Genomic DNA, 15,880 nt, shown 5'->3' on the forward strand with positions numbered 1-15,880 from the left:
TGGACTTAAAGGAGACATGTTCAAGAGCTCAACTCAAGAAGAAACAGCCTTGGTACTTGGACAGTGGCAGTTCAGGACACATGACAGGACCTGAAATGCTGTTTACTCAGCTAGATAAGAGAAAGGGAGGAACCGTATCCTTTAGAGATGACTCAAAAGGCAGAATCCATGGTATAGGTACTGTTGGTAAGAATTTCCAAACTCAAATCAGTCATGTGTTGTTGGTTAAAGGATTAAAGCACAATTTACTAAGTATTAGTCAATTATGTGATAAAGGATTTAAAGTATGTTTTGATTCAACTAAGTGTGAAGTGATAGATATGAGTATAAATAAAATCTCATTTATAGGAAATAGATTAAAGAATATGTACGTAATTTTTCTTGAAGATCTTGAAGTAAATAGTGAAGTATGCCTTGTTGCAAATGCTGAAAATGATAGCTAGTTATGGCATAGAAGATTAGGACATGTAAGTTTGCATACTATGTCAAAATTAATTAAGAAAAATCTTGTTGCTGGACTACCGGAGTTAAATTTTGAAAATGATAGGATATGTGATGCTTGCCAACTAGGAAAACAAGTTAGGACATCCTTTAAGACTAAGAAGATAGTGTCAACATCTAGACCTCTTGAATTATTACACATTGATCTATTTGGTCCAATAAGCATAACTAGCTTAGGCGGAAAATCTTATGGCTTTGTAATAGTTGATGACTATTCTAGATATACTTGGCTGTATTTTCTTGCTCATAAGAATGATGCTCTACAGGCATTCTTAAGTCATTGTAAGAAAGTAGAAAATGAAAAAGGACTAGCCATAGTTAGCCTAAGGAGTGATCATGGAGGAGAATTTGAAAATGATGAGTCAAATGCTTTACAAAAAGAAGTTCATGATGATGATGATGATGTAGAAGTCCTAGAAAAACAAATGGAGGAAATGAGTTTAGAAAATAATAAAAATCATGAAGAAAGCTCACTCAAAAGAGAAAATGAAACTCCACCTCTAGAAAATCTACAAAGAGCAAAAAATCAGCATGATGATCTACCAAGGAGTTGGAGATTTGTAAGAGATCACCCACAAGACCAAATAATAGGTGACATTTCACAAGGAGTTAAAACTAGGAAAGCAATTAGAGAAACTTGTGAGTTTTCAGCTTTTATATATTAAATTGAACCTAAAAACCTTGAAGAAGCTGAAAAAGAGGAAAGTTGGATAATGGCCATGCAAGAAGCACTTGATCAATTCACAAGGAGTCGTGTATGGTCATTGGTACCTAGACCTTCAAATCACCTTATTGTTGGTACAAAATGGGTATTTAGAAATAAGGTAGATGGGCAAGAAAATGTAGTTAGAAATAAAGTTAGGCTGGTTGCAAAAGGATACAACCAAAAGGAAGGAATAGATTATGATGAAATATTTGCTCCGTTGCTAGGATTGAAGCCATAAGGTTGTTGCTAGCTTTTTCATGTTTCATGAATTTTAAATTGTTCCAAATGGATGCAAAATGTGCATTCTTAAATGGATTAATTCAAGAGGAAGTATATGTGGAACAACCACCTGGTTTTGAAGACTTTGAAAAATCTGATCATGTTTTCAAACTTCATAAAGCCTTGTATGGATTGAAACAAGCTCCTAGAGCTTGGTATGAGAGGCTTTCAAAATTTCTAGTTGAAAAAGGGTATGATAGAGGTAGCATCGATACTACATTTTTCATTAAGAGATATATAAATGATTTAATTATTGTGCAAATATATGTGGATGACATTGTATTTGGTGCAACTAATGAGGCTTTATGCAAGAACTTTGCTAAGGAAATGCAGGGTGAATTTGAGATGAGCATGATGGGAGAGTTGAGGTACTTCCTTGGTCTTCAAATTAAACAAAGTGAGGAAGGAATCTTCATCAACCAAGAAAGATACACTCAAGATATGCTCAAGAAATTCGATATGCTGAAGCTGAAATCAATTTCCACACTAATGAGTCCATCCACCAAACTCGACTTAGATGAAAAAGGTAAAGATGTAGATTAAAAGCTCTATAAAGGTATGATCGGCTCTCTTCTCTACTTAACAACAAGTAGACCAGATATTAAGTTTAGTGTGTGCTTCTGTGCTAGATTTCAGTCATAGCCTAAAGAAACACACCTAAAAGTTGGTAAGAGAATTTTTAGATACCTCATAGACACTCAAGGACTCGGAATATGGTACTCTAAAGACTCAACTCTTAGCTTAGTTGGATATTCAGATGTTGACTTTACTAGCAGCAAAACTGATAGGAAAAGTAGTAGTGGAACATGCCAATTTTTAGGAAGCATGCTTGTGTCTTGGTCCAACAAGAAGAAAAACTCAGTAGCTTTGTCAACAGCCGAAGCAGAGTATGTATCCCTAGGTAACTGCTGTGCACAAATTCTTTGGATCAAGCAACAATTAAAAGATTATGGAATAACTATACATAATGTACCAATATACTGTGATAACACAAGTGCAATCAATATATCAAGAAACCCTGTGCAGCACTCTAGGACAAAGCACATTGAAATTAGACACCACTTTATTAGAGACCATGTAGTGAAAAATGATATTAAGATAAAATTTGTGAACACTTTACATCAATTAGCAGATATTTTTACCAAACCTCTAAATGAAGATAGATTTTGTGAGATTAGAAGAAATTTAGGGATAATTAGTATGAAGGAATTATAAGAAAACCTTTGGCTCTCACATAAAAAATATAGTGCATCAGTCGACTAAGGAAATCTTAGTCAACTAAAAGTGGTTTGACAGCATTAAATAATAAGACTCAATCAGTTTAAAGAATGAGGAGTAAAATGAGGTAAAAATTTGGTTTACCGGGTGCAAAGAGAAAGAAGAAATATTGCCAAAGGTAAATAACCAAAATTTAAGAGGGAATTTTGAAATTATAAAGAATGAAAGTAGGGCAGCTCTTAAGGGAAGGTGAACAGTTTTTCTAAGAAATAACTACTGACAACCTCTCCTCTTCTCTCCCCTGAAACCTGTTGCTCTAAAAACAAAAATCCAAATCTTCTTGTTTGCCTCTGAAAATGACTCAAACCTTCAGAAATTTCTGGAACCAAAATGGCTAGAACATCTCAGAGTAAAGAGATATTAGAAAAGAAGAAAGGGAAAAAGCCAATGGAGGAAGGAGCAGGAACAGAAAGTTTGAAAAAGAAACAAAAAATCATGCCTGCTTCAGTGAAAGAAATATTCGAGAAACTAAGAGAAAAGAAGCAAAAAACTGACAAGAAGAAAGAAACAAAACCCTCACTCCACAAAGGTACCAGTTCTTTTTCTTCAAAGTTTAGGAATAAGTTGCATGAATATAAGTTCAAAAATATCGAGAATGCACCAATCTCTTGTGGCAAAGTTATTTATTGGAAGAGTTTTAAGGAAAATGTAGAAATCCAAACTAGTTTATCTAAGTACTTTGATGAATTGAAACTAAAAGGTTACAGCACCTTTGAGAATAAGTCTTATAGTTCAAGTCTGGTTAAAGAATTCTATTCTGGCATTACTTTGAAAAGAAAGGAATTAATATACTCTGATGATTGTGATGAAGATGGCTTGAATGTATATTTGAATGGAAAAGAATTTATTGTGATTGCTGAAGATTTAAAAAACCTACTGAAAATAGAATGTAAAGAAAGTAAATTTGAGCTGCTTGAAAAATATGATCCGTCCTCATTGTGGGAGATCATCATTGGGAGGAAGGAAAAATATTCCTCAAAGAGCAATTCTAGACTGATAATCAGTCTTCAGATTAGGATTTTACATTATTTTATAGCAGCCAACATTTAGGGTAGAAGTGGAAGCCTTAACTACATTAGCCTCCAAGACCTCTAGTTGATGGAGCATGCCTTTAATGGAGTGTCTTTGAATTTGGGAAGATATATGATTGAAAAGATGAGAAGTGCCTGCAGACTTGATAAGGTTAATCTATCGTATGGGAATGTAATTACATCCCTTGTGCAAAAGAAAAGAATATGGGCAAAGAGGTATGATATGGACTTGGTAAAAACCAGAAATCAAGCTGTTTATTATGGCAACTTGGTTAAAATGGAGTATGTGATCAATGGGGAAGGGTTCATTAAAACCTCTAAAACTGGTCCAAGAAAAGAACACAGCCTACCTGCTCAACCTGAAGAAGTCCTTTCTAGATTCTCAAATGAAGTAATTTTTAATTTGCTCCTAAGGATTGATGGTAAGCTGAGGATTGATGGTAAGCTAACTAACCAAGGAGTAAAGCTACAGAAAATTGAAGACAAAATCACTAAGTTGGAAAACAAGCTGAATGAGAAGGAAAACATGCTACCTGAACTTGTGGATGCAGACAGTTCTGCCACATCTAGCACTGCACCTAACAGCAAAGAGCTGAAGGTTCAGTTTAGCTAGCAGAAAAATCTACTCCTCATGTTGAAAGTTCTGGCATTCAAGTTGAAGGTTCCACCTACAAGTCTGCCAGTCCTATTCTGCAAATTGAGGACTCTCCTTAAGGGGTTGATAAGCCAGCCAAGACATCCTCTCCTAAACGTCAAAGCAAAAATGATTCAGAACAACGTACAGAAGTGGTTGGTTCAGAGACAAAGAAATAGCAGACCTCTCCTCTAATTCAAAGGAAGTTTCCATCATGGATATCTTCCACCAAATGGTTAAGGAGGGACAAGCTGAAAAAGACACTGTCAGGACAAAAACTCAAAAATATGGTAGAGATGCAAGAAAAGGAAAGAAACCTGCATTAGCTCCCAAAGTAAAGACAAAATCCGAGAAAGAAAAAGCCACTGCAGCATTATCAACTGAGGCAAAACTACCAACCAAGGGAAAGAAGACTATGGCCACCAAGACAACTTTTCTCAAGAGAAGAAAGTCTTCCAGGTTGGAAGAAAAATCCAGACCAATTTCAGCCTCTTCTCTTTAGAGTCCAATCCCTGTCTCAGACAAGTCCTAACTAAAACCTTCCTCTAGACGGTCATCACCTCTCTGAGAGCCCTCTCTTTTTCCTCTAAACCCTTTCTATGATATTGAATCCTCACCCTCTGACACATCAGATGAATAGAAGCCTCTTCCTTTGATGTTGACAAAAAGGGGGAATAAAATGGGTGTAGGAACCAGAGAATAAATTTTTTTTAAAAAAAATGTTAGGTTGGAAGAACCAATAACCTAGGAAAGAAAAGAAAGCAGAATCAAGGGAAAGAACTTAGAAAAATAGGAGATAGGAAGCAAAAATAGTCCAGGGGCAGTTTCGAAATGCTTTTTGATTAACTATTATTTGTGCCATGGTGGCACTTGAACACTCAGTTTTAATTTTGTTGTTTATGTGGTTGTATGTGAAACATTAATGCTGATATGACTATATTGCTTAACTGCTAAAAATTGAAGTCTGCTGATGTTTTGCTATTTTGGTATTTTTACTATCATGAACAAAATCTGCTGATGCTATGCTGATAAATGATTTTTGTTATGGCATTATGAATGATTTCTGTTTGTAAATAGATATAGATGAGGTGTATAGTATATTAATTGAAACATGAATGATGTAGACAAAATCTGAAATCAATAAACTGTTGACAGCTGCTGGAACATTTATGAAAATCTGTCAACACTTACTGCTGAAAGTTTAATGATGATCTGCTAATACTTACTTGCTGCAAATCACTCCATATTGCTGTACATATGTACAATGTCATTTTCTATATGACAAAAATAAAATTTGATAGAATAAAGTAAGCAAAATATGCACATACTTAGGGGGAGCAATCCTCATTTTCTATATAAAACTAAAAAGAGTTAAAAAGACACTATGCTGTTAATCAAGGAACGTTTTGTCATCATAAAAAAGGGGAGATTGTTGGCTCCATTAGTTTTTGATGATTATAAAACATTCCCATTTATTTGTGTCTAATACCTTTACTTGAGTGTGTAGGAAATTAATATATGAAATTAATTCATTTAACTCTTCAAAGAGTATATCAAAAGAAAAAGAGGGATAAAAATAACAAGAAGCAAGTGTTTAACAAGGAAGAAGCTTATTGGTGAAACAAGGAAGAACGTTGGTTGACCAAGATTCAAAATTGGAGAAATGGCGGGTTGAAGAGTTTGAGAAACAGAACCAACTTAGTCGATCAAGTTAGTCGACTAAGTGCTCTTGGCTAAGATCTGCAAACCAGAAGCAGAATCAACTTAGTCAACCAAGTCAGTCGACTAAGAGCTCTCTGTCTGCAATTTGAACCAGAGCACTACAAGATAGATTAACGGCTAGAACTCATCCGCAACTGTTTCCAACGGCCATAAATTGTCAAACTGCCATAAAAGTTGCATCTTCAAGTAGAAAAGGGTCTTCCAACAATTAGAAACAAGTTTTTTAAAAGCCTTGAATGAGATTTGAGCTATAGAAAGTTGAAAAATCAGAAAAGCTTCACTGCACTTAAATGCCTACTCTTTGCATTTGTATTTAACACTCAATCTTATACCACTCAAATCAACTAGTGATCATAGGTACCTTCCTTTACTACTTTTCTTGTATTCTTAGAGTGAATGAGTCACTCTAAGGGGTTATTCAAGCTTGGGATAGCTTGATTGTTGAAAGTTGTGGTTGAGCCTTGGAAAACCACTTTAGGTTTTAGTTGAGCCCGTGAAAAACTAGTGTAAAAGGTTTTGGCTGAGCCTGGTAAAAGCCATTGTAAAGCTTGGTGAAAGCTTGTGAATTTCACTGGTGTTTAGTGAATTTATGGGAAAATCCTTGGTTGGATAATCAAGGTAGTGGATGTAGGTCTTGGACCGAACCACTCTAAATTGCTGTGCATCTTATACTCTGTTTTTATTTTCTTAAGTTCAGAAAATTAGCTTTCAATATTGTTAAGAGCCAAATTGTGCTATTCACCCCCCTCTAGCACATATTATCGGGACCAATAGTCCTTCATTAAAATTTGAATTATTTTTAGCCAATTTTTGACATCACTTAAGAACAATGCCATTTAAATAATTTCAAACAAATTAAAATAGTTTCGATTTTCTCTATCCCACCATCCAAACAAAAATTTCAAAATTAAATCTCGATTTTTCTCTCTTGTCAAATACTTTCTATCTCACCATTCAGCTCTTCCTCGCCATCCCAAAAAGTAGAAATGACATCAAGGTGCATGTTTTAAGTTCTTAGGTTAATTGATTTATATTCATAGAACCTCAAAGTTGAGGGGTTAAAATTGATTAGACATATCTATAAATTAAAACATTATATGACTTTGGCAACTTAAACCTGACTACAAGCAAGCAAATAAATTAGTTATTAGGTACTGCATTACTAGTTATTAGGTATTGCATTGTGTTGGTCCCGTTAATATGTGCTAGAGGGGGGTGAATAGCACAATTTGTCTCTTGACAAGATGTGGAACTAATTTTCAAAACTTAAGAAATTAAAAACAGAGTATAAGGTGCACAACAATTTACAGTGGTTCGGTCCAAGACCTATATCCATTACCTTGATTATCCAACCAAGGATTTTCCCAACGATTCACTAAGAATCTGGTGAAATTCACAAGCTTTCACCAAGCTTTTACAATAGCTTTTCCCAGGCTCAGCCAAAACCTTTACACTAGTTTTTCACAGGCTTAACTAAAACTCAAAGTGATTTTCCAAGGCTCAACCACAACCTATAACATTCAAGCTTTCCCAAGCTTGAACAACCCCTTAGAGTGATGTCACGACCCAATTTCCCGGGCTATGACCGGCGCATGAGCTCAATGAGCATAGCTCACTAAGCCCAAGCAAGCCTATCCATTTACCTTTGCTTAACAAATTTATCATATCATGCATACACACACACCTTTTTCCGGGTGTGAACATAGCCAAAACACAATGGCATTATCAATAATAATATACATGCACTATACCAGTCATGTATTTAGCAATTTACATTGCATACACATATTCACATTGTTAGATTGTATTCACAATACAAAAGGACCCATGACTTCCAGCGGAGACATTTACAATAAAAGGGATTACTATCGAATGCCAGACACATACCCAGGAGATGCACTACGGGGACTCCTCAATCTAGGGTCCAACAGTCACCTGATCTGAAAACATGAATTTTTATAAAACGTGAGTACAATACTCAGTGAGTGAATATTAGAAGGGAACAAGCAATCTCAACCAGGTAATTTGACAATCATGATGCACCGGTTGAAAATAAAGCCATTTTCATCTAACTACTATTCCAAACCCTTTTTCCCTTACCTAGAAATTTATTACGCATTCAAGGATTAAACATCCTTGAATTTACACCAATCCTTCTAGCAAAGTAGTAAAACTAACGATTATTTACAAATCGTCACACAATAAGGGTTTCACAACCCGTACGATTCATATATGCATATGTATCACGTACAATTTCATTCACCAATTGTTCTATCAAGCAAGATAGCAAAATTAACGGTTTATCACAAACCGTCACAAACAAGGGTTTCACATACCACACAATCAAACATATATACATAAACATATGAGCAATTATATACACTGCCAAGTCTTCACTATTCTTGGTGGTACAAAGAAATAACTATTGGAGTACTCGGTAAGGGGTATCACTCAGTATCCCTCTTTGCACACCTCTGAATTTTTAGGAAATTGTGGGCGTTACGTATCGCCGTCCCCACAACCTTTATCATTAAACCGGCATTGCACTTCCCACTTCGCATATGCACGGTCGTAATTATCACATCCTTTGTCATTCAACTAGCATTGCACTTCCCACTCCGTACATGCACGATCGTAATTATCACGTCCTTTGTCATTCAACTGGCATTGCACTTCCCACTCCGCACATGCACGGTTGCATCAATTTCACCATAATTTATTAATAATGCATATCAGCATAATACAAGGGTACACAGATTCAGTATAGTTAATTTCACACAATTTCTCAATAATACATGTAGGCATCATACAGATATACACAGATGCATCGCAATCATATTTAACATCACAGAAATATTTTCACTAAAGGCTTGTTCCCGAGATTCATTTTTAAATGGAAATTAGATATAATCATTCATGCATTTCATTTCAACTTAATTAGAATTCCCAAATAATTTTGAAATGCAAATTCACTCACAGGTGTCGAAAATCCGGATTCCGAGTGCACTCGAACTAATAGTCCTCAGGCGCAATTCCTTTGCCTTTTCCGGACATCTCACTACCTTGTCAAATAACAAAGTCGAGGAATTTATTATATTGTCCCTAAATTGATATAAACTAATTTAAATTACTAATGCTTGATATGTAAATGCAATAATACGTCCGATTACTGCTTAATCGCGGTATCGATTAAATTCGACAGATCACCCGATTAATTGGCGATTGTGTCCAAATCACCTCCAAATTAATCCATTTCTCCTCTAATACCTTAATATACCACATACCATTTAAATAAAGCCAAATTCAGCATTAGAACCTTCACAGTTCCTTATATAAAAATTCGATCATTTGGTGCACTAGCACCGAAATTTTTTTCTACATAACTGTTTCACCTTAATTCATCATTTTCCAAGCCATTTTCCTTGAAATAAAAACAATCCCCCATTGATATTCAGCCCTCATGGTTCGACCAACAACGAACCCTAGAGAAATTGAATATTTCTTTTGTGTTTTTGTTCATAACCATGCTTAACTATCCCTAAACACTAACATAGTCTAAAATCAAATTATTCCAACAACAATTCCTCTTCCATACCCATTTTTTAGAATTGAATTCATCATGATAACTCAATATTCAACCATGGAAATCAAGAACAAAAGCATGGGTAAGCTAGGTATCAAGGAGAATTAAAAAAATTCTAACTTACCTAGCTTGTTTTCTTGATTTCTTCACTTTTTCTTTGAATTTTCACCTAGGTTTTCTTGTTTTTCCCTTTGTTCTTCCTTTGTTCTTGTTGCTGGTTGCCTAGGCAGAATATGGTGAGAGAATTGGGGATTTAATGGGCTGATTTCTATAGAAAATAATAAAATAATCAAGCATGCCACGTGTCACATGCTTACTGGCCTAATTTTTTAACTTTTTGACTTTTTCTTTTTAATTTTCCACCACAAATATTCTGGTACTTATCCAATCCTACGACAATTAAAATCCCTTGGTCCTGACGAGTGTTAGGGTGAAAAATTTACCGATTTACCCTCGGGTAGAAAAATTACGATTTTGCCCCTATACTCCGAAATGTACCGGAATCACATTATTTCTACTTTTCAACCTCAAATAACACTAATATTGATCAATATTAACCAAATGGGGCAAAAAAATTATTTTATAAAAATTCCCGTTTAGTCCTCTAGTGGCAAAATTACCATTTTGCCCTTATGCCCCAAAAATATTGAGAATCATAATTTTTCACTACTAAACATCATTTTATACTCCAATAATCATAATTATATTTCATATAATTATTCTTGGTCAAATGTGATCAAATCTTGGCTAAAAATCTTCCTTTTATCATCAAATGGTAAAATGACCGTTTTGTCCCTAATCAGTCAATTTTCCTGATGGACTCCAAACTGGACCTTGAACTCCGAATCACTATTCTAAGCCATTCTGTGGGTTTCAAAATTTTCAGTTTCCTCTTAGAATTTTTATTTGAACTAGTTTAAGGCTCGATTTAACTTAGTTGTACCACTCAGTACAATACCGTCTTTTAATCGAGCTTGACAGGGTCTCATAAGTGACTCCCTCACTCTAAGTATACAAGGAGAGAAGTTAAAGGAAGTACCTATGATCACAAGTTGATCTGATTGGTACAAGATTGGGTGCTAAATATAATGACAAAGAGTAGGCGTTTAAGTGCAGATAAGTGCAGTGAAGCTTTTCTAGTTTTTCTTCTTTCTAAAGCTCAAATCCCATTCAAGGCTTCAAAAAACTTATTTCTCATTGTTGGAATACCCTTTTATACTTGGAGATGCAACTCTGATGGCAGTTTGGCAGTTTATATCCGTTGAAAACAGTTAAGGATGAGTTCTAACCGTTAATCTGTCTTGTAGTGCTCTGGTTCAAATTACAGACATAGAGCTCTTAGTCAACTAACTTGGTTGACTAAGTTGATTCTGTTTCTGGTTTACAGATTCTGGTAGAGGGCACTTAGTGGACTGACTTGGTTGACTAAGTTGGTTATGTTCTCAAACTCTTCAGGCCGCCATTTCTCCAATTTGAAATTTGGTCAACCAATGTTCTTCTTTGTTTCACCAATAAGCTTCCTCCTTGTTATTCAGTTACATCTTGTTGATTTTATCCCTCTTTTTCTTTCAAAAATACTCTTTGAAGATTTAAGAAATTAATTTCCTGCACACTCAAGTAAAGAAATTAGACACAAATAAATGAGAATATTTTATTATCATAAAAAACTAATGGAGCCAACAATCTCCCCCTTTTTGATGATGACAAAACACTCCTTGTTCAACAGCATAGTGTCATTTTAAATTCATTTTAGTTTTCTGCAGGAATTGAGGATTGCTCCCCCTAAGTATAAGCTCCCCCTCAGTGTGTGCATATTTTACTTATTTTGTTTCAGCCAATTTTATTCTTGTCACATAGAAAATGACATTGTACATTTAGAGTATACATATGTGCATCAATGTAGAGTGATTTTCAGCAAGTAAGTATTAACAAATTTATCATCAAATTTTCAACAGTAAGTGTTGTCAAATTTTCATCAAAGTTCCAGCAGCTGTCAATCAGCTTATTTATTTTAGATTTTGTATACATTATTCATGTTTTAATTGATATGCTATATGCCTCATCTATAACTTATTCTCATCAGACATTATATAAACATCATCTATCAGCATGTAAATCCATATCAGCATATTAGCAGCAGATTTTGTTTATGACAGTCAGCATATCAAAACATCAACAGACTTTAGTTTACAACAGTTAAATATCATAAACATATCAGCATTCATGTTTCACATACATCCACATAAATAACAAAATTAGAACTGAGTGTTAAGTGCCACCAAGGCACAAATAACAGTTGATTAAAAAGTATTTCGAAAATGCCCCTAGACTAGTTTTGTTTCCTATCTCCTATTTCTCTAATTTCATGCACCCTTGGTTCTGCTTTCTTTCCTTTCCTAGGTTCTTGGTTCCTCTACCCTAACATTTTTTTATTTTTTAAACATTATTCTCTGGTTCCTGGTTCCTGATTCCTGCTCCCCTGATACCATACCTTTCCCCCTTTTTATCAGCATCAAAGGAGGGGGATTCTACTCATCGGATGAAGCAGAAGGTGAGGATTCAATTCCATAGAAAGGGTTAAGAGGAAACAGAGAGGGTTCTCGGAGAGGAGATGACTTTCTAGGATTAGATTCTGGAGAAGATTTGTTTGAAACAGGAACTGGACCATGAAGAGAAGAGGTTGAAACTGGTTTGGACTTCTCTGCCAAACTAGAAGACTTTCTTCTTTTGAGAAAAGCTGTCTTGGTTGCCATAGTCTTCCTTCCTTTGGTTGGTTGTTTTGCCTTAGTTGGTGGTGCTGTGGTGGCTTCTGGTTTCCCTGTTTTTGCCTTTAATTTGGGAGTTAAAGCAGGTTTCTTTCTTTTTCTTACATTTGCACTATCTTTCTGAGTTGTTGTCTTGACAGTGTCTTTTTCAGCTTGCTCTTCTCTGACCATTTGATGAAAGATGTCCATAATGAAAACTTCCTCTGAATTTGGGAAGAGGCCTGATGTTTCTCAGTTTCGGCACTAGCTACTTCAGTCCCTTGTTCTGAGTCATTTTTTCTTTAAGGTTTAGGGTAGGGTGATTTGGCTGGCTGTTCAACTCCTTGTGGGGAGCCCTCAGTTTGTAGAACAGGACTGGCAGACTTGTAGGTAGAGCCTTCAACTTGAGTGCCAAAACTTACAGACTTCTCTGTTGGCTCTGTTGAACCTTCAGCACCTTGCTGTGTAGGTGCAGTGCTGGATGTGGCAAAACTGTTTGCAGCCACAGGTTCAGATGCCATGTTTTCCTTTTCCTTCAGCTTGTTTTCCAATTCAGTAATTTTATCTTCCATTTTTTGTAGCTTCACTCCTTGGTCAGTCAGCTTACCATCAATCCTCATAAGCAAATTAAAAATCATCTTATTCAAAAATCTGGAATGAGCTTCTTCAGGTTGAGCAGGCAGACTGTGATCTTTTTTTGGGCTAGTTTTGGAGGTTTTGATAAACTTCTCTCCATCGAGCACATACCCTATCTTAATTAAGCTGCCATAATAAATGGCTTGGTCTCTGGTTTTCACCAGGTCCATATCATATCTTTTAGCCCATATTCCTTTCTTCTGCATAAGGGATGTAATCACATTCCCATATGGCAGATTTACCTTATCAAGTCTATAGGCACTTTTCATTTTCTCAACCATAAATCTCCCCAGATTTAGAGACACTCCATTAAAAACATGCTCTATCAACCAAAGATCCTAGAGGCTGATGTAGCTAAGATTTTCACTCATCCCTTAAATATTTGCTGCAATGAAGTAATGTAGTATCCTAATCTGTGGATTGATTATTAGATCTGAATTACTTTTAGAGGAGTATTTTTCTTTCCTTCCAGTGATGATCTCCCACAGTGAGGACAAATCATATATTTTTGGAAATTCAAATTCACCTACTTCACCCTCTAATTTCAGCAGGCTCCCTAAATCTCTAACAGTCACAACAAATTCTTTTCCATTCAAATAGACATTCAAGCTATCTTCTACATAGTCATCAAAATCTATTAATTCCTTTTCTTTCAAAGCAATGCCGGAGTAAAATTCCTTAACCAGACTTGGACTATATGACCTATTCTTAAAGGTGCTGTAACCTTTAAGTTTTAGCTCATCAAAGTACCCAGATAGTCTAGTCTGGATTTCTTCATTTTCCTTAAAACTCTTCCAATCAATAAACTTTTCACAGGAAATTGGTGCATTTTCTATATTCTTGAATCTATATTCATGCAACTTATTTCTAAATTTCGAAGAAGAAGAGGAACTGATACTTTTCTGGAGTGAGGGTTCTGTATCTTTTTCTTGTCTATTATCTGCTTGTTTTCTCTTAGTTTCTTGGCTATTTCCTTCACTAAGGTAGGCACAATTTTCTGTTTCATCTTCTAACTTTTTGTTCCAGTTTCTTCCTTCATTGGCCTTTTTCCTTTCTTCTTCTCTGATACTTCTTTACTCTGAGATGTTCTAGCCATTTTGGTTCTAGAAATTTTTGAAGATCTGAGGTGGTTTTAGAGGCAACTAGGAAGATTTAGGGTTTTGTTTTTAGAGCAACGGGTTGTAAAGGAGAGGGAAGAGAAGGTTGGCAACAGTTATTGCTTAGAAAACTTCTTATCTTCCTTTAAAAACCGCCCTACTTTTATTTCTTTATATTTTAAAATCTCCCTTTAAAATTCTTATTATTTACCTTTGGCAACTCTGCTCTATTCCTCTTTACACCTGGTAAATCAAATTTTTACCACAATTTACTCTTATTTCATTAAACTCACTAAGTCTTATTATTTAAGGATGTCAGGCCACTCTTGGTTGACTAAGAATTCCTTAGTCGACTAAATGCATTCTGTTTTCAATATGAGAGTTAAAGGTTTTCTTATAATTCCTTCACATTAACCATCCCCAAATTTCTTCTAATCTCACAAAATCTATCTTCACTTAGTGGTTTGGTAAAAATGTCTGCTAATTGATGTAGAGTATTCACAAAATCTATTTTAATGTCATTTTTCACTACATGGTCTTTAATAAAATGGTGTCTAATTTCAATGTGCTTTGTCCTATAATGTTGTACAGGATTTTTTGATATGTTGATTGCACTTGTATTATCACAGTATATCGGTACATTATGCATAGTTATTCCATAGTCTTTTAATTGCTGCTTGATCCAAAGGATTTGTGCACAGCAGCTACCTAATGATACATATTCAGCCTCTGCTGTAGATAGTGCTACTGAGTTTTGCTTCTTGTTGGACCAAGACACAAGCATCCTTCTTAGAAATTGGCATGTTCCATTAGTGCTTTTCCTATCAGTTCTGCTCCTAGCAAAGTCAGCATCTGAATATCCAACTAAGCTAAAAGTTGAGTCTCTAGAGTACCATATTCCTAGTTCTTGAGTGTCTATGAGGTATCTAAAAATTTTCTTAACAGCTGTTAGGTGTGATTCTTTAGGCTATGACTGGAATCTAGCACACAAGCACACACTAAACTGAATATCTGGTCTACTTGCTGTTAAGTAAAGAAGAGAGCCGATCATACCTCTATAGAGCTTTTGATTTACATCTTTTCCTTTTTCATCTATGTCAAGTTTGGTAGATGTACTCATTGGTGTGGAAATTGATTTCAGCTTCAGCATATCAAATTTCTTGAGCATATCATGAGTATATCTTTCTTGGTTGATGAAGATTCCTTCCTCACTTTGTTTGATTTGAAGACCAAGGAAGTACTTCAACTCTCTTATCATTCTCATATCAAATTCACCTTGCATTTCCTTTGCAAAGTTCTTGCATAAAGCTTCATTAGTTGCACTAAATACAATATCGTCCATATATATTTGCACAATAATTAAATCATTTAGATATATTTTTATGAACAATGTAGTATCGATGTTGCCTCTATCATATCCTTTTTCAACTAGAAATTTTGAAAGCCTCTTATACCAAGCTCTAGGAGATTGTTTCAATCCATGCAATGCTTTGTCAAGCTTAAAGACATGATCAGATTTTTCAAAATCTTCAAAACTAGGTGGTTGTTCTACAAAAACTTCCTCTTGAATTAATCCATTCAAGAATGCACTTTTTACATCCATTTGGTACAACTTAAAATTCATGAAGCATGCAAAAGCTAGCAACAACCTTATGGTTTCAATCCTAGC

The sequence above is a fragment of the Theobroma cacao genome, chromosome 7, assembly GCF_053813885.1.
Source record: "Theobroma cacao isolate CCN51 chromosome 7, ASM5381388v1, whole genome shotgun sequence".
Lineage (NCBI taxonomy): Eukaryota > Viridiplantae > Streptophyta > Magnoliopsida > Malvales > Malvaceae > Theobroma > Theobroma cacao.